The 15213-nt window shown below is 34.9% G+C and overlaps 1 protein-coding gene across 1 annotated transcript in view; it reads right to left on the bottom strand.

Annotated features, from left to right (window-relative positions):
• The window catches only part of Chodl (chondrolectin), a 353866-nt gene that overhangs the window by 169891 nt on the left and 168762 nt on the right, over positions 1-15213 (bottom strand). Inside the window, exon 3 of the mRNA XM_048803528.1 lies at positions 13994-14197. The gene's annotated coding sequence lies outside the window, so the exon portion shown is untranslated. The remainder of the gene's footprint in view (positions 1-13993; positions 14198-15213) is intronic.

The following is a 15213-nucleotide window of genomic DNA, read 5'->3' as shown; positions in this document are numbered from 1 at the left end:
GATGTGTAACTGATGTGATTCTGCAATCTGTGTATGGGGTGAAGGTGGGAGTTCATAACCCACTTGAATCAAAGTGTGGAATATGATATGTCAAGAAATTTGTAATGTTTTGAACAACCCACAATAAAAAATGAAATTTAGAATTTTTTAAAAAAAGCTTATAAAGATAAATAAACCCAAGCCCCTTTGATATTTTCCAGATTAAAAAAAAAAAAAAGATGAAATCATCCATCTAATTTCTATTTGCAATAAATATGTTAAAATATCTTATTTCCTGATAGCCTCCCACCTATCCTCTTAGTCATTGTGAGTTCAAAAGCTTATTTTTTTTTAATGGTCATTTTAACGATGTCTCTCAGAAGAAAAGGATATGTACACATGATCTCAATCTGTAGTCTTGAAACAGAAACTAAAAATTATTTCATACCCTAGAATCAATTGTCTTTTGATGGAGACAGTATAGACAAGTTACAAAATGCAATACTTTTATGACTTCATTTATAAAATGAAATACAGTATGGAATTCTGTGTGATGTTTTCATGTCAGATGCAGTGACAAACAAAATGGGCTAGAGAGTTTATAATATAAATCTTTCTATGACTGACATGATTTAAGGCAATATAGAGTGTGAGAAAAACACTCCAGTCACCTTCAGAACTATGAGCAGAAGAGAAACTAAACTCCTAGCAAAGTTTTTAAATTTATAAATGGCACAAGGATTTGATGAGACTAAATTAAATAACTGTACTTATATACCTTTATATGATAGAAGAAATGAAAGAAAAAAACTGGAAAGTTGAAAGAATAGCTAGGGAGAAGAAATTGCTCACAGTAAGAACAGGATGAACAAAAGAACTGAAAAGGATTCATGGAATTATCCACCAGCTGGAGCACAGAACACAGAAGGTGATGGTGAGCAACAGGCTGAGAAATAGGGCCATTTACAAAAGGCTGTGCTTCTCAAGCTGGTTCATGTGAAGACACAAGTAAAGGCAGAAATTGCCAGAAGTTCACATACTCCCTGGAAAATGTTCTTGGCATACTGAAGTAGAGATTGATAATGATAGAATTTTCAGTGTTAGAATATAATGACATTTTAATCCACTTTAATATTAAAATGTGCAACATTAAAGATATTTTAAATGTGATGCTGGCCACACCTGAGAATTTACCTTTACTGTCTCCAGCAATTAGGGGCACAGTGATAGAAAGTTTTGAGATGTTGCTACTTTTATTTTAATAAGTGGACAGTATATAGATCCAAGTATGATTAGAGCAATGTTTTAATATCTAATTTGGAAGAAAGATAAACAATAGATTAAAAATGGGATGGGGCTGAGGTTTCAGGATCATTTAAAAAGCTATAACTAGGCCAAGAAATAATGAAGGTTCAGTAAGGCAGTACACTGTGGGGGCAACACATATGCAAAAACAAGTTTATTATAGATGGTGACCGACCACATCAAGCTGCATCTGAATACGTTAGAGGACTATGCAAAAAGGGTAGACAATCCATAAGATATTATAGTACTATTGATGGGACAACAGGAAGAGGTCTGAAAAGTCATATTTTGGCCTGGGGGCTCATGTCAAAATGAGATCTAATTTTACAGAATTTTGTTTGGAGAACGTATACTATTCAGAGAAATAAAAGTTATTTTTGTTAGGAACATACTTTGTGTTGGTAGAAAGAAACGCATGTTTTACGTGAATAGAATGACTCCTTTGCTAATTAACCTCAGGACAAGGAAACTTCATCTTTGAAAGAAAAATAAATGAACATCTGTAGAAATGAAAGTACAGCTCAGCAGCAGATGCTTGAAGTGATGGATGGTTAAGGTGGGAAGGAGGATATGATGAGGATAACAAGTCCATCCACAGCCTGTAACAAGCAGCAGCCTGGAGCAGAAGAGACCAACTGGAGCTCTAAGGAAAACTGACCAATGCTTCATGTACAATAATATAGGAAATTGTACTTTTTACATATAATGTGAGATCAACAATGCCTCTTTGAAGTGATGGAGGTATTTAACTCACATCATCTACAATAATGTATTTTTTTCTGTATCTTGTTTCATCTTGGATACAACTTGAATTGGGGCAGAAATTTACAAATGAAAATATATTTACCCCTCAGGAAATTTGCAATTAAACTTTATTTCTAAGTCACAATAATGAAGAATAACAACAAACAACAAAACAGGAGCATCAAAAAGAATGATACAGATGGTAGAAGTTCAAAGGTAAATGAGATTACTGTGAGGATGAACCAAGGAAAGCTACATAAGGAAATAGGGGTCTTAGCCTAATCCTGAGGCACTAGTGACCATGGATAGTTGGAGCAATGTACCCAAAAGGAAAACATAAATGAGATGATAATGTGAGCTAGGATAAGCAGGTGTAATCCTGTCTAATGGCTGCAGATAAACCATTTGGCAGACTCTACAGGATATGGGGACCTCATGGAGGACTGGAAGTTTATAGATGAGAAAGTTTAAACTGGGGCAGATTTTGTTGGACTTTATCTTGAAATATTGGCCTGGTAAACCAACTGGCTCAGGAAAATTATTTGGACGATATGTTCATTTAAATAGGAGAGACTGAAAGAGAAAATTGAAGAGGATTTCACATTTAATGTATACATAAATCATATCTGTCAAGGTTTTTTTTTCAGGGAAACAGAAAAAAATTCCAGGTATTTCAATCAAGAAGGACTCTAACTCAAAAAATCAGTTATTTATAAAATTCTTACATTGGCCTAAGCTCTCCAGTTGACTGAGTTGACTGCCAGCTTCCAACAGATTAGGAACCAGAGGCTCCTGCTGATAGCACCACAGAGAGTGACTCGCAGGCCATTGCAAGGGCCATTGCAAAACTTACCATCTGTCAAAGCCCACCATCAGCCAGTATGGACAAAAAAGAAGTAATATGGCTTCTGCTCCATCTTTGCCTTCCAACTCTCATGCTATGGCCTCCAATGGCAAAATCAAAAACTGAAACTTGCTTTTAATTAGGGAATGTATTTCTTGACCTCCACATCCCAGTATGTGAGAGACAGCATGTAAGGCGTAGGAGTGGATGCTTGTCAAAAATATATAGAGACATACATTCATATGTAGAGGTAAACACACACATGTATGTTTGGTGGCATAAATAATAGTTTATATACTATATGTAAATATGTATGCCTGTTTGTAAAGGTTTATTTTTTTAAAAGTGTTTTTTTAATACCTTTATTTTATTTACTTATTTTTATGTGGTGCTGGGGATCGATCGAACCCAGGGCTTTGCACGTGCCAGATGAGCACTCTACTGCTGACAACCCCAGCCCCTGTAAAGGTTTATAATACAGTATTTTAATACAAAGAAAATACATTTCTCCTCATCACTGAGAAACAATTGGTCAGAAATTAGAGTAAAAGTGAATATAGGAAGTTAAGGGAAGGAATTCTGACATTACGTTATGGAGTTGCTTGCTCATTTAAGTCTTTGGCAGTGGAGAGTCAATTTGACCAGTGGCACCTTTATTATCTTCAATAGTAAGTCAAGCCACGTAGCAGACTGATTTTGAACACAGGCTCTGATTAGACTGCCTGAGTGCACACCCTGGATCTGACCCATGTCAGCTACACGAACTCTAACATTTCTGAGCCACATTTTTTCTTGAGTTGTGGAAAATATTACCTTTCTCACAAGGCTCTTGGAGAATTAACTGAGACAACATCCATAAAATTCATAACACATAGAAAGGATATAAATGGCCTTCAAAACATATTTGAGCAAGTAATATGTGGTGAAGAAGAGTAAAAATTAAGATGATTTTTATTATATGTAAAAGGCATTCTTATCCTTGAAACTAATATTAATAAAAGTATAAGCAGAATCTAAGTTCTGTCTATTAGAAAGGTCATTAATATTTCAAAAGTCTTTTAAGAATTACATTTGCAACTATAACAATGACCTCTCTCAAGTACTTATTATTCAATGGATTTTATGTTCTAAATACTGTGCATATATTGACTCATTTAATATTCACAACCACTCTATAAAGTAAATATTACTTATTATCTCATCATTTTACAAATGAGTCAGGTTAAGCACAGAGAGACTAAACCACTTATTCAGAGTGGGATAGAGACAGCAGGTAAGTGGCTGAGCCTGGATTATAAACCCCAGTGGCCCAACTCAGGAATCCATATTCCTAACTGCACAACATTCTGAAATTGCTCTTAAATATCTCCTCCTTTTTCTAGTCTATTTTATATAACTTTAGGCGTGGTGGAACCCTGATATAGAATGGGGAACAAACAGGTGGATAATTATAGATTCTGATAATCAAGTCTTAATTCATTTGTGTTGCTAAAACAAAATACAATGAGTGACTTGTAAATGACAGAAATTCATTTCTCATATTTCTGGAAGCTGAAAGTACAAAATCATGGCACTAGCAGATTCAGTGTTTAGTAAGAACCTGCTTCTTGAAGAGTGGTCTTTTCTCTGTGTCCCCACTTGGCAAAAGGAGCAAAGTTGGTCTTTTGGCTTTTTATAAGGACTCTAATCTCACTCAATCATCTACATTATATATGGGTGAGATCCAAGGTATTATTCAGCCTGAGGCAAAATTCTCTCAGCTGTGAATGTATGAAATCAAAGAAGTTATATGCTTCCAAAATACAACCATCATGCAAGCAAAAACATATTCTTATCCCAAAAGGAAAAAAAAAATGTGAAAGAAGCGTGAAAGGCTCTGAACAAGCCCAAAGCATCAAGATTTGAAAATAATCTTTGGTTTAATGTCGTGCTGTCCAGGCTTACTGAGGCAGAGGTCTCACCTTCCAGACCCAATGGAGTGGTGCCCTGGGGCTTCCAAGGTTCCAGGCAGCTCTGCTCACATCACTTGGGATGTTCCATCTTTTGTGACATACCTATCACCTTCAAACGTAAGTGTGACATTATAATTTTGGATGTGGTCACCAGGAGATTGTGTAGTAAATCTGAAGAGAGTTTTCTTGGAAGCCTTGCTGTGGTGCTAGGTAGTGGTCCTGCTTCCGCAGCACCTCTCTGCCTCAGCCTGGAGACCACAGTTCCTCAAGGCTAGAATCATTCTGTTGACTCTACCAGTCTGAATTTATAGGGTGATCCTTCCCCACGACTCCATTAGGCATTATCTAATAGCAGGTCTCTACCTCACTGGGCCTTTGGCACTCTGCACCAATGATGGAAATGGACTTCACAGTCATTCCTCTCTCTTCATGGACAATAGAGCCTGGCTTCTGTAGAGATGGCCAACTAACCTCCTCATTAGATGGTCATTTGGCCACATCCTTTGTGTTCTCTGATACTTCCAACTTTTCAGCATGGATAGGCTGAGAACGTTCCAAATCTTCATTCTGCTTCCCTTTTGATTAACAATTTTACATTTAAATCATTCTTTCTTCTTGAATTTTACAGTAAGCAGTCAATAAAAGACAAGCCTTATCTTCAATATGTTGCTTATTTTCTTACCCAAGTAGCCAATTTCATCGTTCACAAGCTCTACCTTCCACACAATACTAGGACATGAACACAAATCTGCCAATTTCTTTTTTTTCCCTCTTTTTATAATAAGAAGGTCTTTCCTTCATTTTTCAATGTGTTCCTAATTTACATCTGAGACTGAATCATAATGACTTTCTCCAATCTTATTCCTATTGACATTCTGTCTAGATATTATCTGAGAAGATTGAGGCTTTCTCTATAGCTTCATCAGAATTGCATTTAAAGGTCCATCCATGGTAATGTGGACTATTTCTAGCATGCACTTTGTTGTACTTTAGATCTGGGATGTCTCTCAAAAGCTCTTATGAAGTCTTAGTCCAAAGTTGGTAGCAGTATTGGGAAGTGGTGAAAATTTTAGGGGGTTGAGCCTAGGTTGAAGAGGTGAGTCACTGGGGGTGTCCCCTTTGAAGGGTATAATTTGTCCCTGGGCCCCTTCTTTCCCTCTTTTTATTTTTTGTTTGTTTGTTTGTTTGTTTCCTGGCCATAATGAGATGAGTGCTTTTGGTCCACCATACACTCTCTGTCATGATGTTCTGCCTTACCACAAAACACAGTGATGGAGCCAAGTGACTATGGACTGAAATAAATCTTTCCTCTTTTAAGTTAATTTTTTCAGGTATTTTGTCAGAGTAGGGATAAAGTGATAAAGTTACTAACACATGCTTCAAAACCCTTCCAGCCTCTACCCATTAGTCCAAAGCCACTTCCATATTTTTAGGTGTTTTTTTTAATGTAGTACCCCCATTGTTCAGTACAAATCCTTTCCTTTTTCCAGTTAAATTTATTTTATAACTGATATATAAAAAATGTATATATTAATATGGTAGCACAATGTTTCAATACATGTATACATGTGATATTTAAACACGTGAGATTAAACATCTATTTCTCTCAAACATTTATCATTTCTATATGATGAATACTTTCAAAATCTCCTCTCCTATGGCTGGGGTTTAGCTCAGTGGTAAAGCACTTGCCTAGCATGTGTGAGGCAGAGTTCCATCCTCAACACCACACATAAATAAATAAATTAAATTAACGTATTGTGTCCATCTACAACTAAAAAAAATTTTTAAATATCTTCTTTTAGCTTTTTGAAATGTATAATACTTTATCACTATCTGATTTCTACCTTAGTCCATTCAGGCAGCTCAAACATCATAGACTACGTGGCTTTTAAGAAACAGAAATTGATTTACTGCAATTCTGGAAGCTGACGAGTCCAGAATCATGGTGCTGGCTAACACAGTATCTGAATGGTGTCAGATTTCTGGCTCACAGTCAGGTGTTTTTTGCTGTATACTCATGAGGCAGAGGGAACAAAGCCTCTCTCTGTCTGGGGTGTCTTTTATAAGGGCACTAATCCTCCCCCATAAGGGATCTACCCTCATGACCTTCCAAAGGCCCACCTTGTAATACTATCAGCTTTATAGGTTACTATTTGAATGTATGAAGTTGGGAGTGGGGGATACAGATATTCAAACCATGACAAAAGCAGGCATAGGGATTATGTACAGATGGACACAGAATAGAAGAGGGGTCATCAGCAGTCAAAGGATGGATAAAATCTTGTGGGACAGTTTGATCAGTAACAGCCATCATCATCATCATAATGATAGCAGCTGACACTGATTCAAAACTACCTACCAATGTTCCATTGTTACCTATAAGATACAAATACCAATGTTCATATTATAAAAAATAATAAAACTGAGACACAGAGAAGTTAAGTATCTTGCCCAACTTATCACAGGCAATAAGAAGTAGGGAAGTATGAGTTTGTAGTTTTGATTATGGTCATAGGGGATTGTAAATATAAAAAGATTTCTTAGAATTTGTTTTGGTATTTACAGAACAATCTTAGTTTAGTTTCTTTCTAGAACTATAGTACTAGAATATTTTTGCCTAAAACCACAGACACAGATATTGTGGATTTTCAGAGCTTGGCAACTTCTATAACTCATAATCCATCTTCTCAGGAGTGATATCAACCCAGAAAAGGTGGAATGGGAAGGAAAGCATTCTTGTAGTCCTGTGTCTGGGAACTGTGTGGTTATAACTAAAGACTAAATTTCCTGCCTTCTCTATGTACATGGTAGTCATTGCAAGTATCTCTAAATATCAACTTATAAATTCAAATGCATAAGAAAAACGCCTTAGATTTTCACACTGGATTCATTGCTCCCTTTCTTTAGGGTCATGTCTAAGTCCAAGGAGCTGGTTTTGGAATATCCCACTGGTAGCCCTACCTATTAAAGCACCATGGCCCCTGGCCCCTGCACAAACACACTCCATACATCTGGTCCTCAGCCTCTGGTCTCTGAAGGGAATCAGCTCTCCATTTCTTCTTTGAGGCTCCTTAAGTCTGTTTCTCTCACCATCATCAGTAGTTAAATTTAATCTAAGCTTCAAAAAGAAATTCTCCATGACTCAGCACAACTTCCACATTCTTGTCTTTGCTAGGAGTGGATTAATTTTTTTTATCTATATTTGTTTTCTTTCACCAGGCAGTAAACATACAAAAGCCTATTAATGACTGTGAAAGAAAAATGAAGAAGAAGAAAATTCAAAAGGAACTTCTTAGGAATATTTCAAAAAGGGCATTCCACCACAAGTTAGGGATATTTTCCCCTTTTGTTCCTCAAGTATTTGAATCAATTCACCAAGTGAAAATTGTAAAAAGCACAGGGAAAATACTTTATTTTCATCCATTTCTATCTCATCTATTCCTTATAAGCAGGGTCTCACTCATACTTTAAGTTTAAGACACATTGCTATTTTGTCTTAAACTTACATAAAGTCTATATACCTTTCTTCAATATTGCAAACCATATCAAGTAAAAACTTCCTTTTAAAGAGCCCTACAACATTGAAAAGCTCATTACTTAAGTTCTAGTAAATTATGCTCATGTGGCAAGTGACTCCTATCTAAGTCAGAAGTTATTTAGCAATTATTTCTAACGTCTTAATAGGCATGCATATAGTCTGTTAATATTTCTTTCCAAAGAAGAATCCATAAGGACTGACTGGCAAAATGAGAGCTTTCCCATCACTCAATCATTAGGAAAAGAGTGGCTATTTTTCTATATAATCAATCCACCACCCATTATGATGGTCAATAGCTCAGCAATTCATTCAGTAGTAATCAATTAGATTCATTTGTCTCGGGCACTAAAATAAAGTATTCTCTTCAACATTTCAGCTCACACATCAGTTTAATTCTTTAAGTGATACAAAATAAAAAATATAAGAAAATAAAATGAGCTTATATTGCAAACTAAATTGTATGAAATTTATTTTTAACTCCTTATTCTTTAAAAAGTAAAGGTCATCTTAATAAATTGTATCAAAGTAAGTATAATCTACATATAATACTTTAACATATAATGTGTTACATGAGTGATTTAAATATAAAATTAAAATACTGAATAACTGATAGACACATTATATATTGAGATGTGTGAGTTTTAGAGACAGATTAAGTAAAATATATCCTTGACTAAAGCCATTTTTATCCTTAGACATTTTTTCTTCCTAAAAGATAAATTTAGAAAGACATTAATTGAAATTCGAATATGAATACTGTACCTCTTAATTCAGATAAATAATGCTGGCTAAATAATTATTATAACTCATAAAGTAAAATATAAAATGAGAAACATTATTATAGTTATGGTGAATAGTTAAAAAGAGAAAAATTCATAAAATTTTACTGAAAGTTTAAATCAATTTAGTATAATCATTGTAAGTGTAAAGAGACTTCATGCCAGGGCATATCCTGCCAAGGCAAAAGATAGATGGTGATTAAAGGTAATTATTCAGGAAGACTGCAATGGGTAAATTTATTAAGATAAAACTACAATCTGAAACCAACTCAAAATGCAAACTCTTTTCCTTGTTCTTGAATTATTTATTTACCTTATGGATATCATTTTTTAGACCAGTTGCTTGGCATTACTTTTAGATTTTTCATCTTAATTTTATTTTTAAAAATTTTAAACTAACTCTATGTTCCAGATCAAAATCACTAATGTTTTGACTCTTTCAAGTTTTCCAATGTAACAATATTAATAATAGATTCTTCATTATCAACACAGACTACAGTCACTACAAATGAGATAAATGCCACAAGAATATACTTCCTTATCTAAATGCCATTGTTATTGAAGAGGTTATACACTGATAAGAAGCTTTCCAAAAGGCTGAGTCTTTATAGATCAAAATATAAACTTTAATAATAAGAGATATCAAAATGCATGGAGATATTAACATGTTTCGAAAGCAATTATAATAAACTTCAATATAACGTAGTTCAAAATTAAAAGGCCATTGGATATTAAAAAAAATGGTATAGATGTATTTAGGATAAGAAGTTTTCCAGCCTCAGGGGATGTGGCAGACTGTGACCCTACCAAGAAGCATTTGGAAGTCCATCTGCCAAGGTTATGCTCATGTAATGAGGCTCTTGATGGTCAGTAAAAATTGCCTTACATTATGTACAGGATTTTACTCCTCCTTGACTTGAAATAAACCTTTTTTTCTCCTAAGAAAAGATCTAATGAACTGCTACTTGGTATACACAAAATTGAGACTCGACTTTATAGCTTAATTTTACTCTTCTGGAAATAACTTAGAACTATTAAAATTTCGTGTGTTATTGATATTTCTACATTCAGCATAACTTTGAACAATCTTTCAATTCACTTTTGCTCAAGCCTTTCTTCCCAATTCCTGCCTCTAGTGTGAAGCCTTTGCACCAACCCTTCTAAAAGAACAAGGGCTTCATCCATGTTACTGACCATGTATCCTGAAAAATATTTCTCACTATAACGTCAAATGACAAGCTATAGGTGGTTCTTTTAATGCTGGTAACTAAATACATTGTGACAGAAAAAACTTTGAAGCCACAGGAAAGCTTCTAGCTAATCATAGATCTTTAAAATTGTTATTCATTCAGAATTCATTTTTATAAATCTATTATTAATATCTTAGAAGAAACTTTAAGATCTGCTAGTTGCTGAATACTCCGCCATATAGTTGTTACTCAGTTCAACTATTTTAAAAACAGAGTTATTTAAACAAACTACTGCATCATTCTACAAAAGAAATAAAAAATTTTCTATATAAAGCCCATAACAAAATTTTTAACCACATCTATACCAACAGAGTAGAAACATAAATTAAGACAAAAGTAAGTCTAATATTTGAAGGCAGTTGTGACATTTGTAATACGTACTCATGAAGGTAAAACTTAATTTGAACATTAAATATCATATACAATTCAGGCAAGTATGATTTACTACCAAATATAATAGAAATGTATATCACAAAGATAAATCTCTATCCACTTTCTATCTTTCTAGGAATCTATCCACATCTTTCAAAGGAAAGAGGACAGGCATTAAATACTGTTGATAGGGGAATTACTAAGGGGCTTTGAGCCTGAAATGAAATAGATCCTTTTTTGGAAAGATCACTCAGGCAACTATGTAGAAGATAGAAGTAAAGGACTGGTCATGGAAACAGATCAACTAATTAAGAAAATGTAATTATAGTCCAGAGTAGGATTCTGAACTAAAACAGATATAGTTAATGGGGGTTACAATTGGAGATATATGTGTGTTATTCATGAAAAATACACATGGCTTTAATAACTCATTATAGTGAAGGAAACTTGTTCAAATGATATCTCTAATTTTGCAAATTTGGAAAAAACAGATAGGTATTGATGACATCAACTAAACAGAGAAATGCAAAAGAAGTACAAATTGGGTAAGGAAAAAATAAAAGTACTATTTGGACATATTATCCATGTTTCATAATTAATTAGTTTACAAAGAACAAATTAGAATGAAATTTAGAGGTATAAATGGTAGTTGAGGTTATGATGAAGTTGAAGTCATCCAGGAGGAACACATAGACACACCTGGAAGATAGACAATAAGTTTTTTCATTTGGGAGACAGTTCCCAATTGATATGTTTGGTTTTTGCATGTCTTGGGAGCAGAGGCTATGATAGTCTTTGCTCTAGACTGTCTTTTCAAAGATGTTTGTATGGTGATCTTGGATGATAGAGATAGCATTTCCCTCCAGAGATAAAGAGGGTATTTTTGCTGCCCAGAATAATTAAGATATCTCTCTGCTGGAAAAAAGTCAGATAGACTTACCATCTATTACAACATTTTCAGTTATTCTAAGATCAAGATTCCTCTACTATAATACAATTCACCAAATGTGGTGGCACTGCCAGGCCCTTTGAGTCACCCTGTGATAGCAAGTGGTACAAATGATGGTTCTCTGGCCACTGCTATTGTTAAGAGTGAAAATATTCTTTGTCTCTGACCAAAGAATTTAAGAAACTGTCATAGGTTAATTCACAAATAAAATAAAATCTTAGACTCATCACAGTTATTAACACCTGCAAAACCTCAATGTTCAGGACTGAAATGAAAGATTTATTTATGATATTGAAAAGGGGTAGTCACCTAGACACAATGAAATGCTCCTTCACACAAAACTAAGAAAGAATTTTTTAAAAAGAAATGTTCAAAAATGTAGAGAATGGAGTAAAGACTTCAAAAGATCCAAATTAATTTGGTAATAGCAACAAGAGCACTTTTAAGGTGAGAAAAGAGTGTAAGAATGAGGTCCAATTGGATGAAGAAATTAAGTTCAGGGAAAGATATGGTGAGAACAGTTTGAAACATATAAAGAAAGTTGATCTTGAAATGAAGTAAATATGTGATATTATAGTGTTAAGGAAGGGTAATATTAATGAAAAAAACTGTGCATTTATTTTATTTTTAAAAATAAGGAGAGACATCATAAAAATAAAAGAAAAAGCCAATATTTAGCTGAAAAGAGAGACGGAAGATTACTAGGAAGTATAAATAAAATGGCAAAATTTGAAAATGTGAAAATTAGGTGTTTTTTTTTATTTTAAATCTACTTAGCATCTCCTTGGGAGTGAAGAAATAAAATCTGTTAAATCCACCACAAATTACCTTTCTGGCTAAACTTTTTTTTTTTTTTTAGAGAGAGAGAGAGAGAGAGAGAGAGAGAGAATTTTTTAATATTTATTTTTTAGTTTTTGGTGGACACACATCTTTATTTTATTTTTATGTGGTGCTGAGGATCGAACCCAGCGCCCCACGCATGCCAGGCGAGTGCGCTACCACTTGAGCCACATCCCCAGCCCCAAAACTTTTGTCTAAGAATATGACAGTCAGAATCAATCAACAAATACATGAAAAAATGCTTACCATCTCTAGCAATCAGAGAAATGCAAATTAAAACTACTCTAAGATACCATCTCACTCCAATAAGAATGGCAGCCATTACGAAGTCAAACAACAATAAGTGCTGCAAGGATGCGGGGGAGGGGGGGAAGGTACACTCATACATTGCTGGTGGGACTGCAAATTGGTGCAGCCAATTTGGAAAGCAGTATGGAGATTCCTTGGAAAGCTGGGAATGGAACCACCATTTGACCCAGCTATTCCCCTTCTCAGACTATACTCAAAGGACCTAAAAAGAGCATACTACAGGGACACAGCCACATCGATGTTTATAGCAGCACAATTCACAATAGCTAGAATGTGGAACCAACCTAGATGCCCTTCAATAGATGAATGGATTAATAAAAATGTAGCATTTATACACAATGGAATATTATTCAGCACTAAAAAATAACAAGATCATGGCATTTGCAGGCAAATGGATGGCATTAGAGCAGATTATGCTAAGTGAAGTTAGCCAATCCCTAAAAAAACTAATGCCGAATGTCTTCTCTGATATAAGGGGGGTGACTCAAAATGGGATAGGGAGGAAGAGCATGAAAAGAAGACTACCACTAAATAGGGAAGAGAGGTGGGAGGGAAAAAGAGGGAGAAGGGGAGTTGCATGGAAGATGGAAGGAGACCCTCATCGTTATACAGAATACATGTATGATGTTGTGATGAGAAAAAGAAAAAAAAGTGTGTCACATTAGATTGGATAGAGAGAAATGATGGGAGGGGAGGGGAGGAGTAGTGGGGATAGGAAGGGGAGCAGAATAGAATAGACGTTATGATTGCTGTATGTATATAGGTGACTCTATGACCAGTGTGATTCTGCAATCTGCACAATCAGAAAAATGAGAAATTTTACCCCAATGATTCAAATGTATGAATTGCCAAGATCATTGTAATGTCGTGTGTAGCTAATAAAAAAATAAATAAAATAAAAAAAGAATATGACAGTCAGAACAAAAAAAAGGAAGATTATCTTTGGTATATAATGCTCAGAGAAGCTTATAGTTAGAGATAATAAATAATTGCTAGTTATGATTTAGATATCCACATTTCTCAGGTATGAAAGAAAAAGAAGCCCAGTCAAATATGCATTGGTCTTCCAGGGCTGCTATAGCTAAGTAACACATACAGTGGCTTAAACAATAGAAATTTATTGTCTCACAGTTATGGAGATTGATCAAGGTGTCAGCAGGATTTATTCTTCCCGAATGGCTTGAGGGAGCATCTACACCATGTCTCTCTCTAGCTTCTGGTAGTTTGCTGGCAATCCTTGGAGTTCCTTGGCTTGTAAAGGCATCACTCTGATGTCTGCCTTCATTTTCCAAATAAGGTCATATTCTGAGTTGTTGGAATTTCGGCATCTTTTCTGTGGGGAACACAAACCCATAACAAACGTTGTACTCATTGTTCAAAGAAAAGTCTCAATTGATAGCTCAGACATCTTTCTCCACTGCTTGAAAGTGATAAGGTAAATGCCTGCAAGAATGCCTGGTACCATCTAAAATGAAACAACTCCCTAAGTAGCTTCTATGTTCCTGTGTTAATTATCTAGGACTGCCATTAAAAAAAAAAATTCCACAGACTGGGTGCCTTAATTAACAGAATTTTTTAAATCATTGTTCTGAAGGCGGAAAGTTCGATATCAAGGTGTCAATGGATTTGACTTCTGCTGTGGCCCCTCTCTTGGGCTTGTAGGTGGCCATCCACTTGCTGTCTATTCACATGGCCCTCTTGCCATGCGTGCAATCCTATAATGTCTCTTACATGTCCAGATTTTTCTTCTTATAAGGATACCAGTCAGATTGTATTAGGGTTACCTAAACAGCCTCATTTTAACTTAATTGCCTCTTTAAAGCCTATATCTAAATAGGGTTTCATTCTGAGGTACTGAGTGAATATGTGAATTTGAGAGGACAGTATAATTTAGGCCATAACAGCCCTCTAAGCTACTTTCCCAGAAAATGTGGTAACCAGAAGCCAAGTCTAAGTTTGGGTAATGGTGTTGATTTACCTGTTCTTCCCTCTATCCCTATTAGAAGGTTTGTTCCATAAAGATGTTATGAGATCACTTACTTACTCATAGAAAGAGCTGAGTGGCTCTCACCAGTCACCAGTCCCTAAAGAGGGTCATCACATGACAAGAAACAATATTCAAATGTAAATTAAACAATCTTGAGACATTCCCATACTATGGCTTCAAAATCAGATACAAAACCAGGTATGTAACTAAAAAGAGAAAGCTGCTAAAGTATCTTTCTTAGAATTGAGCAATTACTGGCCTGAAATCTCAGTTTACAGGAAAACAAATGTTGCATATTTATGAAATAAGATTGGAAATCAAGTATATGATTTCCCAGCTTTTTAATAACATAAAGTGAAACA

Source organism: Marmota marmota, unplaced genomic scaffold (assembly GCF_001458135.2).
Source record: "Marmota marmota marmota unplaced genomic scaffold, marMar, whole genome shotgun sequence".
Classification (NCBI taxonomy): Eukaryota; Metazoa; Chordata; class Mammalia; order Rodentia; family Sciuridae; genus Marmota; species Marmota marmota.
The sequence above is the reverse complement of the archived record's forward strand: the minus strand, read 5'-3'. Positions and strand labels throughout refer to the sequence as shown.